This window comes from Ursus maritimus, unplaced genomic scaffold (assembly GCF_017311325.1).
Source record: "Ursus maritimus isolate PB19 unplaced genomic scaffold, ASM1731132v1 scaffold_12, whole genome shotgun sequence".
Taxonomy (NCBI): domain Eukaryota; kingdom Metazoa; phylum Chordata; class Mammalia; order Carnivora; family Ursidae; genus Ursus; species Ursus maritimus.
Genome location: NW_024423564.1, coordinates 13,018,275 through 13,033,628, shown reverse-complemented (window position 1 = coordinate 13,033,628; position 15,354 = coordinate 13,018,275). Strand labels below are relative to the sequence as shown.

General features: G+C 43.7%; 1 pseudogene; it reads right to left on the bottom strand.

Annotated features, from left to right (window-relative positions):
* Window positions 1-2,463: 2,463 nt before the first annotated feature.
* LOC103675023 lies at window positions 2,464-3,220 on the bottom strand (annotated as a pseudogene).
* Window positions 3,221-15,354: the final 12,134 nt, after the last annotated feature.

Below are 15,354 nucleotides of genomic sequence, written 5' to 3'. Positions count from 1 at the left end.
GAAAGCTACGTCCCAAGGCGACTGTGTCTACTTATACTGAGAACTGGCTGGCAGTTTCCCTGCTAAAATTGTAAAATAAATAATCACAATACTAACAGATAAAAACAAATAAATACTTCCTGTGTCACTAGACATCTCCATAACACATCTATCTCAAAAGGATTAGAGCGAAAATGTAAGAAGACAATGTGTCGAGCATGGTGCCTGGCATGAAGTCAGTATCACACACACACGCACACTTCCTTCCTCAGCCGCTATGAGTGTATTGCCTCTGCCTCTGCGAGAGAATGCAAATCAGGCTTCTAATCATTCTGCACAGGCCGTCGGCCCCACCCCCTGCACATCTGGTACATACAGCATGTGAATCCCTCTTTAATCAACAACTCAGAATAATGGCATTTCCGACCCTCATCAGAGAATTCAACCAGGAATTGATTGCAATGCAGCTCTTGCCAAATGCTTGCGGGGGACAGCAGATACTTGAGAAACTGTGTAATGGATACATTATCTCCACGCATTCTTCTAAGCTTTTTCTTTGAATTAAGAAATCATTAGAACATTTATCTGGACTACATTATGGCAGTTCTTTATAAAACCCTTTGAATTAAAATGGGCTGCTCCTTTTTTTTACCCACTTTTTAGATAATTTATGTTAAAAACATCTGTCCAGCATGGGACCTGGCCCACAGTAGGTCCTTCACAAGCATTTGATTATTCAAGGGATGAATCTGTTTGAACAAGAACTATGGTCCCCCCCCAACCCTTCACTATATCCAAAAGTGAAAATAACATCCGTTAGATTTCCTTTTCATTCCTTTTCTCTCTAGGGAACTGCTCTCCATCCTTCACATCTTGGCTGGATATCACCGTCTTTCTGGTGCCTGCCCCCCCTCCCTTCCCAGGCAGGGCTCTAAGTTCTTCCTGCCCTTCTCCACCTCTATTACAGCCTGTCTCAGGCTTTTGTAATTGTTTGCACTACTGTCTCCTCGCTGGACTGTGAGGCACGTCAGGACACAACTGCGCCTTTTTCATCTCTGTAACCACAGTGTAGGGCACAGGGCCTAGTCCACAGCAGGTTAATAAATGTGTGAATGTCAAAAGAATAAATAAAGCAGTTCAGTGTCCCTTATATAAACGCCAACTGAACATTTCTTCCTTGAATTCAGTAACAGGAAAACTTGATATTTTCAATACATTTTTAGTAAGTTCCTGCTTTATGCAAAACGCTTTCCTGATGTAACAGAGATCTCTGTTGTTCCTCAGGTGAGGGAGACAGACACATCTACAGGCATATTCAAGGCAATCTGGATTCAGTGTTCTAATAGCAGGACAGGGAAAATGCTCAGGGGAGCCTGGGGGTAGAAGAGATTAATTCCAAAATGAAGATAAAGGAGGCTTATTGCTTGAGGTCGACTTTGAATGGACAGAATTTTAACAGACAGATATGGGGATAGGCAACAGCCTTTCCCTGTCTGTGACTCTGAGGTTTCTGAGAGCATGAACTATATTCTCATCCTTGCATCCACAAATGCCTAGTATGGACCTGGCGTATGGTAACTTTTCAACAGATGCTTGTTGGAAAATAGAGTTTATGAGTCTAGGGGTAGATGAAAGAGTGGAAAGGATGGTTGAAACCAAACTGGGAAGGACACAGTTCTGTTTGTTTTGAGTAGCCATAGAGCATTCTTGAGTTGGGGAGGGATGAGATCAGATCAGATTATCTGTAGAAGGATGACTTAGAAGGGAAAGAAATTGGAGACCAGGAAAGCAGCTAGAGGATATTTAAAAGGTATAGGTGAGGGGCGCCTGGGTGGCACAGCGGTTAAGCATCTGCCTTCGGCTCAGGGCGTGATCCCGGCGTTCTGGGATCGAGCCCCACATCAGGCTCCTCTGCTATGAGCCTGCTTCTTCCTCTCCCGCTCCCCCTGCTTGTGTTCCCTCTCTCGCTGGCTGTCTCTCTCTCTGTCAAATAAATAAATAAAATCTTTAAAAAAAAAAGGTATAGGTGAGAATCAATGAGGATGTGAATTAAGCAGTGGAACTGGAAGGGGCAAAGAAGGATGAGGTTCTCCTGGTTTTTGGGTTTTGTCAAATTTGTCTATTTTGATTTTTTTTTTTAAAGATTTTATTTATTTATGTGACAGAGAGATAGCCAGCGAGAGAGGGAACACAGCAGGGGGAGTGGGAGAGGAAGAAGCAGGCTCACAGCGGAAGAGCCTGATGTGGGACTCGATCCCGGATCGCCAGGATCACGCCCTGAGCCGAAGGCAGACGCTTTAACGACTGCGCCACCCAGGCGCCCCTATTTTGATTTTTTTTAAACAATAGAATAAATAATTATCTCAACGATTGCAGCCATGTAAAACTGATTGGTAGTATTCAGAAACGTCACGGTAATGATGGTTTTCCTGATTCGTGTACAGTCTTCAATAATCCTATGGAGTTACTTGTATGAAGCTGCTGTCAAAGCAGTAAGACTGCATTTATGCATCCATCATTTTCAGGACTGTTGGTGACCCAGGCATATTTTCCCCAAGTAACCTTGCCTCTTCGTGTCACAACACCCAACTCACTCACATTTACGTCGATGGCCGGACCGTTAGTAATAACACCCAAAGCTGTACGTAGTGGGAATGAGGGATTCTTCTTGACACTAAGTATTGGCAGGGAAATGGTGGCTTCCAGTTCAGGATGCGTTGTGAGCCTTTTTGAAATGTAAGTCCCATTGGGCTAATGAATCTTTCATATGTAGCTTGTTTTTGAGTTGAGCCATTTCCAGTAAAGCCGAAGTAGTAACCATGCTCTTCCATGCTTTCTTCTTTCTCTTGAACACTTGTGTTTCTCCCGGGCATGAGCTCTTGGCAAAGGGACTTCCCATTTTCCGGCTATCTCTTTTCATTTTTGTTAATCATATTGGAAAGCACTTCAGCGTGGGCCGTCCCTCTCTCTTCAGCAGATATCCAGGTCCTGCTCCTTGTGGAGTCTTTTCATCATTCTTTTGTTGGGGGTTTCTCTCTTCATGCATCTTGATCACCTTTTTCATTTGTGTTTTCTCAGCATCATGCTGTTTATGGCAGAGCTTAGCTTTTTGACCATCTTTTTGGCCTTCCTTGAACATTCATGAGCCTCTCTGACCTTCTTTCTTTACCTTTTCCCCATGGTAATCCAAACACTACCCATAGCATTTATGGTGTAATTCAATATATTCATTTTGTGGCATGGGGATGGCCACCAGGTACAGGACGGGATGTGAAGCAGAGACCCAGGAGCTGACTCCAGCCCACCTGCAACAGAAAAGGGCAGGATCTTCTGGTTTCAGATTGACATTTCTGCTTACTCTCTTTAAAAAATCACAGACATGCGGGGGCGCCTGGGTGGCACAGCGGTTAAGCGTCTGCCTTCGGCTCAGGGCGTGATCCCGGCGTCATGGGATCGAGCCCCACAACAGGCTCCTCTGCTACGAGCCTGCTTCTTCCTCTCCCACTCCCCCTGCTTGTGTTCCCTCTCTCGCTGGCTGTCTCTATCTCTGTCGAATAAATAAATAAAATCTTAAAAAAAAAATCACAGACGTGCTAAGAAGGACTAGAATAAAATATGCATTCCGTCACTGGTAAAACTAAGAAAACATACATAATCCCAAGCCACAATATACAAATAAGACAAAAACTATATGAGATGTTGGGAATTGATTTAGCAGAGCAGAGAAAGCTTAAAACAAATAAAGTGTCTGTGGATACATATATTAGTGAGAAGCAATCCTATTCACTCTGAAGAACCCAGAAGAGATGAAAATCCCAGAGGTACCAGGTGCAAGGAAGGCGGACGTGTGTTGTGATTGAACAGGGGAGTATGCTGAACATCTGTAGAAGGATCAGTTAGAGCCCCAGGACCCAACCCTGCCTGGCCACGTGACTACCCCTCTCTCACTTTGGTGGGAGAGAAGAGACTTATTCTTTTTTTTTTTTAATTAATGATTTTTTATTATATTATGTTAGTCACCATACAGTACATCCCCGGTTTCCAATGTAAAGCTCGATGATTCATTAGTTGCATATAACACCCAGTGCACCATGCAATATGTGCCCTCCTTACTACCCATCACCGGTCTATCCCATTCCCCCACCCCCTCCCCTCTGAGGCCCTCAGTTTGTTTCTCATAGTCCATAGAGAAGAGACTTATTCTTGAGAGCAATTGAACCAGAGGGCCTCTGAGTACAGAGATACCAGGACTGGCAGAGGGCCTGGGGGAGGTGGCCAACTGAAAAGACAGGAAATACATGAAAGGCTGCATCCTGAATAGTGAGGCACTCAGTCCCCTTCCCTAGCCCAGAATACCCTCTGGGCACAGCTGCCTCACTTACACCTTCAGGAGAGGAGAGGGGATTGTCCTTCTCTGGAGAATCTCGGTGGCCCTGGCAAAGGGGGTAGGTACACACACACACACACACACACACACATATTTCCCCAAGGAAAAAACATCCAGTCCACAGGTTGAACTCCAGTAGTCACCAAGCTCGCCCAATCACAGAAGACTTCCAATCAGTCTTCCAATCATTTTAGTCTTAAAAATGAACAAAAGGGGGGTGCCTGGGTGGCTCAGTTGTTAAGTGTTTGTCTTCAGTTCAGGTCATGATCCCACATCAGGCTCTCTGCTCAGTGGAGAGTCTGCTTCTTCCTCTTCCTCTGTGCTCTCTCTCTCTCTCTTGCTCTCACTCTCTCTCAAGTAAATAAATATAATCTTTAAAAAAATGAACAGAAGGTAGGGGAGCCTGGGTGGCTCGGTCTGTTAAGTATCCTACTCTTGATTTCGTCTCAGATCATGATCTCAGGGTTGTGAAAGTGAGCCCCCTGTCGGGCTCTGTGCCCAGAGGGGAGTCTGCTTGAGATTCTTCCTCTCCCTCTGCCCCTCCCCCTGCTCTCTCTCTCTCTCAAATAAGTAAATAAATCTTTTTTAAAAAATGAACAGAAGGAAAATGGTCTAGATTTTTGAGAAAGGCTTACAACATAAAAAGCAGAGAGAAAAGAAAAAACTAGGAGAAGAAAACTAATTTTAAAGAAAGCAATAATTAGCATCCTCAGAGAAACAAGGATGCTATAAAAAAGGTACAATAAGAGAATAAGAAAAAGCTCTTGCAAATTAGCAATATAACTAAAATTAAAAATTCTAAAGAAGAATTGGAAGATTAAGTTGGAGAAATCCCATTGAAAGTAGAACACAGACAAAGATATGAATAATAATATGGAAAAGATAAGGAAATTGGAGGATTCTACCTCTACTAGCAAATCAACAGAGATCACAGAAATATGGGACACAGAAAATGGATAAAGCAAAGAAATAATTTGATGATATTTTGGAAAACCAAAGTACTAAGGTATCTATTTAAAAGTCCAAAAAGTGTTCCTCCCAAAACAAACCTTTTAAAAGGCTGCACCAAGACATATCCTCATGAAATTTCAGTACACCAAGGATGAAGAATTAATAGAAAAATGTTTCAGACAAAAAAACAGGTTACATACAAAAGTTTAGTAATTAGCAGCTAGCTACCCTAGAAGCTAGAAGAGAGGGGAGAACTACACTCAGTATTACAAAGAAAAATTATTTCCACTTTAGGAATATACAGCTAGTCAAACTATCATGATGTGTGATGATAGAATAAAGATATTTTAGAATTACAAAAATCGCAACAAACCTAACTCCACTGTATCATGTCTGAAGAAGCTACTAGGCAATATGCTCTACCAAACAAGAAAAGAGGAAGCACGAGGTCCAAGAGAGGCAAGAAGTGAAGGGAATGTCCAGGTTAGTGGTAAAGGGAAGTCTCAGAATAAGAGGTGTGTAGCTGACCTCTATAGTAAACAGTTCATAGAACAGGAAGACTTAAGGTTCCAGGAGACAATTCCCTTGGGCTGTGGGTGCAAGAAAGAGAAGTGGGGGGGGGGATAAAAATGATAGCAAACTGCATTTAAGAAGTTGTTGGAGGAAATAGGGAGATTAAGCCAGTCACTGATACATAAAATACTAAGAAGATGGGGAAAAAAGAAAAAGAAAGAAAGAAAGAAAGAAAGAAAGAAAGAAAGAAAGAAAGAAAGAAAGAAGCTATTAACTACATGAAAAACTAAAGTTGAACAGGGAAGCGGAAAAAAAAAGACGGCAACTATTAACTATGTGAAAAAACAAAGTTGAACAAGGAAGCAGCCACTATAATAGTACACTACATGACACAGTAGTAAACAGCTTTTATGTGGTTCTAATAACGTAGATATTGAATACTGATCGAAATGAAATTGTGACATAACTATACAGATAAAAAGATAAAAGAGGAGAAGTCATATAGAGGAGTTTGAGAGAGCTAAGTAATCATTCGTTATCAGGCGGCATCAATACATAATAACTGATATTGGAGAATCAAGAAAAAGCAGTACAATCTTATTTAGATTCATAAAGGCAAATACTAGAAGAAAGGGCTAAAAGAATTGACTGGTTACAACTTGACTATGCTACTATATATAGTGGTTGTGCATTTCACAACTCACAGATATCCCCAAATAAATGATATCCCCAAAACTGAGTTTTGCACAACCTGCCCAGCCTTATGCAACAGTTCTGCCTCTTGGGAGTGGGACCAGCACTGGGTCAGGCTGATGTGAGAAGAGGACTGCTCTATCTACGATGTTACAAACACTTTAGCCCTATTTGCCTTTTTTTTTCTTTTAAAATTATGTGTTTAATTTTTAAAAATCTAAAATAAAAAAGAGGCGAGTATAGATTTGAGACATACTTCTGAAAAAGCTCATTGGGATTTGGCAGCCTCTGAGGGATAGGCAGATAAAGAGGAGACAGTAAAGATTGTGGAGAAAAATCAGTTAAACAGGGAGGAGAAAAAAGAAAAGAATTTATTATGCTAGACGGCAAAGGAAAGAGTTACCACAGGAGTAATGGCCAACAGCGCCACATGCTGGTGAGGGGGAATTACAAGGTCTCTGGCATCAGAAGTCCTGGCCCGGAGTCTAACTCAGCTCTGCCACCCTCCAAGGGGCTGTTTCCTCGCCTAAAAATAGATGATGACGATACTAACCTCACAGTACCCTTTTACTGCTGCTTTCATGAATTACAGAGTGACAAGCTTGCTGGATTAAGAAATGCTTTCCAGCGCCCAGTTACCATCTTGGTGATACCCTCTTCAAACTAATCAAAATATTATCTGGGGGAAAGGGCTACGCTATTGAAAATTAATTTTATTTTCAAAGTTATATGAATTATTTCCAAGGTCCCTGGGAAGATATTTTTCTTTTAAATTTGACAGGTCAGGATCCACTTCCTTGAAGTTGGGATTTCTGAGAAGACTCTCATGGAAATTCTCTGGCCCTGAGGACTAGGTATAGGGGACCAGGTAAGCAAACCAATCTCCTTCCCACTGCAGGACCCCAGCTGCAAGAGGAGCTTCCCTTCCCCTGGAACTAGACACAGAACAGGGGCATGCACGTGGTACTGTCTCAGCTCAGTCCAGGCCTGGCTTTCAGAGAAGACAGATTGGATCTTGAGCCTGGAGGCATTGAGCCTAGAGCCTGAAACCAGGAAGGAGCAAGAAATATCTGGGAGGAGGAAAAAGCTGGAGCGGAGGGCTGTTCCAAAATCATCCAAATCCCTATCTTCTAGCTTCACGAAGGAGGCCCCCTTCCCATGAGTAGACCCTGTAAAACCACAGGCTGTTGAGGAAGCCCGCCCAACCTGACTCTCTTCTGGTATCTGTCAGCCCCAAGGGAATGCCACCTGCTTCACCTGCTGTTGGGCGTCATGTAATTCAAAAGCAGCATAAAAACCAAGACAGTTGTATAGAGGCACCTGGGTGGCGCAGTTGTTAAGCGTCTGCCTTTGGCTCAGGGTGTGATCCCGGGCATTCTGGGATCGAGCCCCGCATCGGGCTCCCTGCTCCACTGGGAGCCTGCTTCTTCCTCTCCCACTCCCCCTGCTTGTGCTCCGTCTCTCGCTGGCTGTCTCTCTCTCTGTCAAATAAATAAATAAATAAATAAATAAATAAATAAATAAACTTAAAAAAAAAAAAGACAGTTTTATAGAGCATACCCTATGCCAGGTACTGTTTCCAGCACTTTACTTACATTAACTTTTGTATAGATGAGGAAAATGAGGTACAAAGAGGTTAAACAACTAGTCGGATACTAAAGACAGGTCAAATATTAGAGGCAGGCCCCCATGAACACTAGACTCTCCAGCACAGCTTCGCAATCTTCAGCAACCAGTTGAGAAGCGAAGTTCCTCCCCTCCTCAAACACCTGCAGTGACTCCCACTGACTTTTGGATAGAGTATCCAGGGTTCTTGGTATTCGAGGTTCTTTATAATGCCTTCCTACCTTTCTAATGTCATCTACATTCAATCTAGCCACAAACCCAATGTGCCTGCTACACTGAGCTTCTCCCTCTTCTGAACTGCCTGAATTCTCACACCTTTGGGTTTTGGCCATTCCTTCGTCCTAAAGTGCAGAGTAGCAGAGTGAGAGCAAAGAGATGGGGTGTGGACTTAAACTGATCTGTAGCTGTTTAGTCTCTTTCCAGTCGTGGCAGAAATTGCTAGTTGTCTTCTGGATATCCACTCTCCCCATAACTAGAAATAACAGAACCTGATTTTTGGATGGACACATTATTATCTTTTTTTAATTATGTTCAGTTAGCCAACATACAGTACATCATTAGTTTTTGATGTAGTGTTCAACGATTCATTAGTTACATATAACACCTGACACATTATTATCTAAGACTGTTTGATTATGTGATTTTAGCCAATGATATCTAGGTGAAAATGTTGTGTGGAATTTCTGGAGGTTTCATACGTTGGAATAGTTGCCGTTTCTTTCTCCTTTCTCCATCCTGCTCCTTAGAGCATAGGTGTGATATCTGGAGCTCTAGCAGCCATCTTGCACCACAGAGATGAGAGCCACATACCAGGGATGGAGCAGAGAGCCTAAAAAATCCTGGGTCTATGGGGACCATGCAATGGTCACATCAGCCCTGGATTACCTGCCTTTGGACTTCCGTCTCATTTAAGCTTCTATTTTTCAGATATTTGTTATTGGTAGTTAATCCTACCCTTAAGTGATATGCCAGCTGGCAACGTTTACCTTTCTGGGTCTAAACCTCAGCAGTGAAATGGAAAGAATTATGCTTATACCACTTGGTAGTGGTGGAAAATAAATGACATAACATGAACAAAATGCTATATTTGCTGGCAGGCTAGGGAGAGATATTTTTGGGAAGGGGAACATTTCAGGATTGAGCAAGTCATGCCACAGCTGTTCCAACCTACTTGCCTGAGTCAAGCCCTCTGAGTTATACTTCACCCCGTCACTGGGTGGCTTCATGCTTGAGGAAGGAGTCAGTGGACCAGATGACCTTTCGGAGACATCCAAAATTTAAATAGAGCAGAAGAAGTCTCTCTACATTTACTCTTGTCCATGTCTATGGACAATCCTGGTAGAGTATGGCTCCCTTTCTTTAGATACCACGTGAAGAACATGCCATTTCTCTCTAGGAACATTCCAGCCATCATCAATCTGCATACATAGCCTCTCTGTTTTTCTTCTCCCCTGCTTCTCTCTCTTTCTTTGTCTTCTCTTTGTCCCTATCTCTGCCTCTCTCTGTAGCATTAAGACAGTGATGTAAGAGACAACAAAGGAATGAAGCAGAGTGAGGCTCTTAGGGATGGTGGGCTCAAGAACTTCTAAACCACCGGAACCCAAACTGGTTAAACAGACCATCTCTGGGGGTTCAACCACAGTAGATCACTTGCTCTGTTTTTTAGGGGGGTGGGGAAGGGGCAGAGAGAGAACCCCAGGCAGGCTCCACACCCAGCATGGAGCCTGATGTGGGGCTCCATCCCATAACCCCAAGACCATGACCTGAGCTGAAATCAAGAGTCAGATACGCAGGCGCCCCCACTTTCTCTTTTTAAAGGTTCCAAGCACTTTCAAAATTTGATGTCTCATGTCAATTTCTTCCTTTGACTGAGTGCCCCCTTCTCCTGGTTTGCTTGACAAACTTCTGCTCTTTCCTTAAAGATTCAGTTTAAATGTCACCTTCTCTGAGAAGCATTTTCTGGCCCAGTTAGACAATAAACCATATGGAGGCAAGATTGGCATCTTGTCATGAAAGCGAGTAACCTTCCTCGATGTGTGTCTGAAGAGAAGCTTGCTCTAAGTTAGTTAGAAGATGAGCCACGGGAACATCTGTGGAGATGGTCACAACACCCCCACACTAACAAGAAGCAATCTGGGGTCCAAATGAGCCGCCAACTGAATGATCAAAGACTTAGTGCCATTGAGCATGGCCAATGAAAAATTTAGCAGAGAGGAAAGGAAAAAAGAAAAAAGCAGGTGTAACTCCAGCCCTAGCCTTAACCATTCTCAATAGGACATTCAGAGAACTTTTCACTTTGCTTAGTGAACTCATCGTGGTGCATCCTTTAAGATAAACTGATGACAGTGGTCCCACCTGATCCTCGGGGCATAGACCCCAAGACCCCCAGCGGGCACCTGACCGTGCAGGTGGTACCAAACCCTACATACACTATGCTCCCTCTTATACATACGCACCTATGATAAAGTTGAATTTATGAATTAGGCACAGGAAGAGATTAACAACCGTAACTAATTATAAAACAGAACAATTCTCACAATACACTGTAATAGAAGTTACGTGAATGTGGTCTCTCAGAATATCCTCCTTCTTCTCATGATAATGTGAGTTGATAAAATGCCTGTGTGATGAGATGAAGTAGGGGAATGATGTAGGTGTTGTGACGTAGTGTTAAGCTACTACTGACCTGACCGCAGGTCACAAGGATTATCTGCTTCCAGACTGCAATGACTGCAAGGAACTGAGACTGTGGAAAGCAAAACCGCAGATAAGGGGGGACTCCTGTAAAACCTACGAGCCTCAGGAACTGAAGAATTCGCTTGCCGCGTGTGGTTGGTAAGTGGTTGCAGTTAAATGCTAGAGGATTGCTGCCAAAACCAGTGACTCCTGCTGTAGCACAGGTGACCTTCTTTTACTCTGTAATTAGACATTAGAGATAATCATCTAGGAAGGGTACGCCTAATTCATGATATTAATGCCGCTTAAAATGTGTTAATTGCGGTAACATCTGCATAACATGAAATGTGCCTCCTTCACCATTTTGAAGCGTTCACTGCTGTAGTATTAAGTACATTCACGCAGTGGTGCAAACATCACCGCTATCCATTTCCAGAACTCTTTTTATCTTGCCAAACTAAGATCCGTACCCATTAAACAGTAACTTCGCATTCTCTGCCCCCCCACTCCCCCCCCAGCCACCCGCAATGCCTTTCTACTTTCTGTCCCTGTGAATTTGATCACCTGGTACCCCAGACAAGGGGTGTCGCACAGTGTTTGTCCTTTGGAGACTGGCTTATTTCACTTGGCATAATGTCCTCAAGGTTCATCCATATTGTAGCTTGTATCAGAATTCCCTTCCTCTTTAAGGCTGAATAAAGTTCCCTCATCTGCATAGACCACATTCTGTTTATCCACTCATCCTTGGATGGACACATGGGTTGCTTCCATGTTTTGGCTTATTGTGAATCATGCCGTGAAGAACATGGCGTACCGGTAACTCTTTGAGATCCTGCTTTCAATTTTTCTGGATATACACCCGGAAGTGGAATTTCTAGATCATATGGTCATTCTAACTTTAGTTTTTTGCGGAACCATCATACTGTTTTCTATAACGTCTGCACCATTTTATATTCCCACCAACATGGCACAGGGCTCCAATTTCTTCAAATCCTCCCCAACACTGGTTTTCCTCCCTTCCTCCCTTCCTTCCTCCCTCCCTTCCTTCCTTCTTCCCTTTCTTTCATTTTGGTAGCAGTCATCCTAATGAGTATGAATGAGGTGATATCACTTTGACTTGAATTTCCCTAGGTACTAGTGATCTTAAGTATCTTTTTTTGCCATTTTAACATAAGAAACCATTATCTTTACATTCTCTTTTTTGTAATAGGAATGTGTGAGTAATCACACCAGTGTTATCAAATCATTGGTATGCATTTTTTTTTTAAAAAGTCCAAAACACATCCCTGTTTATCTCACTCTGCTTGGATGATGCTATCAGATCCATCAAAATCACATCTAACTCCCCCAACTCTTAGAGCAGTGAAAGGCTTGTTTTGCACAAGCATCAAAAACCAGGGGTCAATGTCAAGATCATGTAACTTTTCTCCTAACCAATTCCTGTTCATGGAAGCCCACTTAGATGCTCTTCTGTGGCTTTGAGTTTTTTTAGGCAATGAGAAGTCTAAAGATAAGTTCATTTGAAAAATTCCTGGATGGCCTTTTCTGATTTCTGCTTTACATGTTTTTTTCCCTGTCAAGCAAGGCGCCGGGAGGGTAAGTCCTACATTTGCTAGAACAGAGTGTGAATAAATCATTTTAAGGTAACAGCAATCCATTCAGAGCAGATAAGAGGAGAAACCTCTCCTCTGAGGCATCCACGGTTTAAAAGATTCTTTGATAGTAATAGCTCAAATGGAGCTAGGAAAAACCTGGTGCATGTATGCCCGTCCCCGACCTCCCCAGCATAATCATAAGTACAGATGGGCTCCAGGGAAGCTCTGCGAAGGTAAATGAGCGGTACCATGTGTACTTCTTACTCAGACCACAGAAAAAAGGGCTAATCCCAATATAGAATATACACTAGAGATAGAAAAATAAGTTCCCCTGAGGTGTATTCCGTGAACCACCAGTTAGCACCACCGTTTTTCAAGGAAAGTCCGTTTGGCAAGGATCTTTTTTAAATTTAGATGAATAAATCTATCTCTGAAAGAACTGACCATGGGAAGCCATTCACTCTCGAAAATCTCGAAACAAGATCTCACTGGCGTCACTGCCAATCCTGGCATTTAGGTCTCTACAGATGCTATTTGAGCCTGGAGAATAAACGCATATTATCACTGAGAGAAGACTGCTTGAAGAGACGGGGCAGCGTGGACAGGAAGACAGAGCGTCTTCATCTTCTCAGGGAAATGAATCAAGGCCAGATGAAAGGAACTCTGTTCGCCATGTTGCAGAGCAGAGGCTGACTGAGATAAGGATGGCCCATCCATTATAACTGCTATCAAAGTCCCCCCCCCCACTTTTTCTTGACAGTCACAAAAAAAATGGCCCACACCCATAGAAAAAGAGTGTTCTAAAATGAAAGGTGCCTATAGGCATGTTACTTTGTGAGGAACAAAGGGCTGACCTTTTTTTTTAAGATTTATTTATTTATTTATTTTAGAGAGAGAGAGTGGGGTGGGCGAAGAGGAGCAGAGGGACAGAGAGAGAGAGACTCTCAAGCAGACTCCCCTCTGAGCAAGGAGCCTGATGTGGGGTTTGATCCCATGACACTGAAATCATGACCTGAGCTGAAATCAAGAGTTGGACGCTCAACTGACTGAGCCATCTAGGTGCCCCCAAAGGGCTGAACTTTCAAAGTATGCTTCAGACTATATTCTGGATCCACTGAGGGGTCCATACCCTAAAAATACAGCATCTGCCCTCTTAAGTATCCCTTGAGTGGTTCCGATTGCTTTACTTGACTTGGACATTTAAAATCCTCTGGAAAAGGACTTTAAAACCCTCAGAAAACCTAATATACCAGAGTGCTTCCCATAGGACCTCAACTGGCCATGTTGCAAATAAGGACTTTATTTAATAAGGAGCGAGACAGACACAGACAGGCAGGCAGACAGACAGACACAAACACACACATACACACAGACACATACACACATGCTACCACCATTACCACCACTCCCCTAGCTTTCTCATAGAGTAGCACAGCACAGGGGTGGGGGGAGCTACAGGGCAAATGCCCAGGAATCAGAGCCCAGGTTGGCATCCGGACCGCACTGCCTCCTAGCTGTCTTTGGACATGTTATTGAAACTCTCTAAACCTCAATTCTGTCATCCGTAGAATGGCAGTAGAAATGTCCTATATCAACTAGTGTGCTTATGAGGATTAAATGTGATTATTTATATAAAGTGCTTAGAACCAGGGTTGGTGGTACATGCTAAATGTTTAATAACTACTATCTGTTATTATCATTATGAATTTTATTGTGTCCAGTACACAACATGGCCCACCTCTACCTGGCCCCATTCCTTTGGTCTAAGGTAGAGTACGTCCCACCAGTTCCTGGAAACGGGGTATCTTCAGGGTGTCCAGATGAGGTCACCTGCCCCGAGGTAAGACTCACTGGGGACTCAGACAAGGAAAAATTCCTCAGGAGTCCCCTAGAGTGAGAAGGTAATTCCACAGCTAGGAAGTGTCTCTCCCTGAAACTATGAGGTCGGGTTGTGCGGCAATGGCCTCAAACCAGAGGAGACCTACAATGAAGCTACGAAACTTAGCTCTGTGGCCCCTCACTTACATGGGACCCTTCCGAGGCCCTGGGAAATGCCTGCTAATTTTATATTAACAATTTTTAGTATTTTGCTGGAAGAGGTCCTCCAAATCATATAATCTTCAGGCCCTACTGAACTGAATCCACTCCTACATAGGACTAGTTAAGGGAAGAGACCACATTTTGGAGGGGTCCTCTACATGGATTCAATACAACCCTTATAAAAGCCATTTATGAGAAGTTGGGGTAGCGTCATTTTGGCCTAGGCCTGTGGTTCTCCACTTTGGAGGGGCGCTGTAAACCGGTTAGAATGATCAGATTTGCTTTCTCAAATGACCGACACTTGGTGGGAAGGGACTTCTCAAGTTTTCTCTCCAGATAATTTTAATACACTGACGCACTGGCTGACCAGCACCAGACTGGATTATGGGGGCCTCCCTCCTAGGATATGGTTCGTTTTCTCTTGAGAGCCCGGGTGGATGCTGTAATGTACACTCAGATCTGCCCCCCGGCCCTCAGGATCGTCACCTGCTGACAGCACCAACCTAGCCCCCCCCCATCCCCACCCCAGCATTTCCCTCGAGAGAAGGAACTTCCCACCCAAGATGACCCCTCCAGGTGCACACAGGGTTCTAGCGAATGAAGGCCCAGTCTCCAGACTCAAGTGCATCCCAGTTCCAACTTCTCTCTCTCCCCTGTCCTGCTTCCCTCACTTCTTAACAGATACTGCTCCTGAGTGCCCTCCCCCGTAAACCTCCTGACTGGCAAATCTCTGCCTCCAAGTCTGTTTCCTGGGGAACCTGACCCATGACAGACCTCACCCGCACTTGCCTCCCCCACGCCCCTCCCAACATCCCTTAGGCAGCATTCTAGAACAGCAGCACGCACAGTTCTCAGAGACATGTGCCAGCTACGGCAGAGATCCATGAAGTCAGC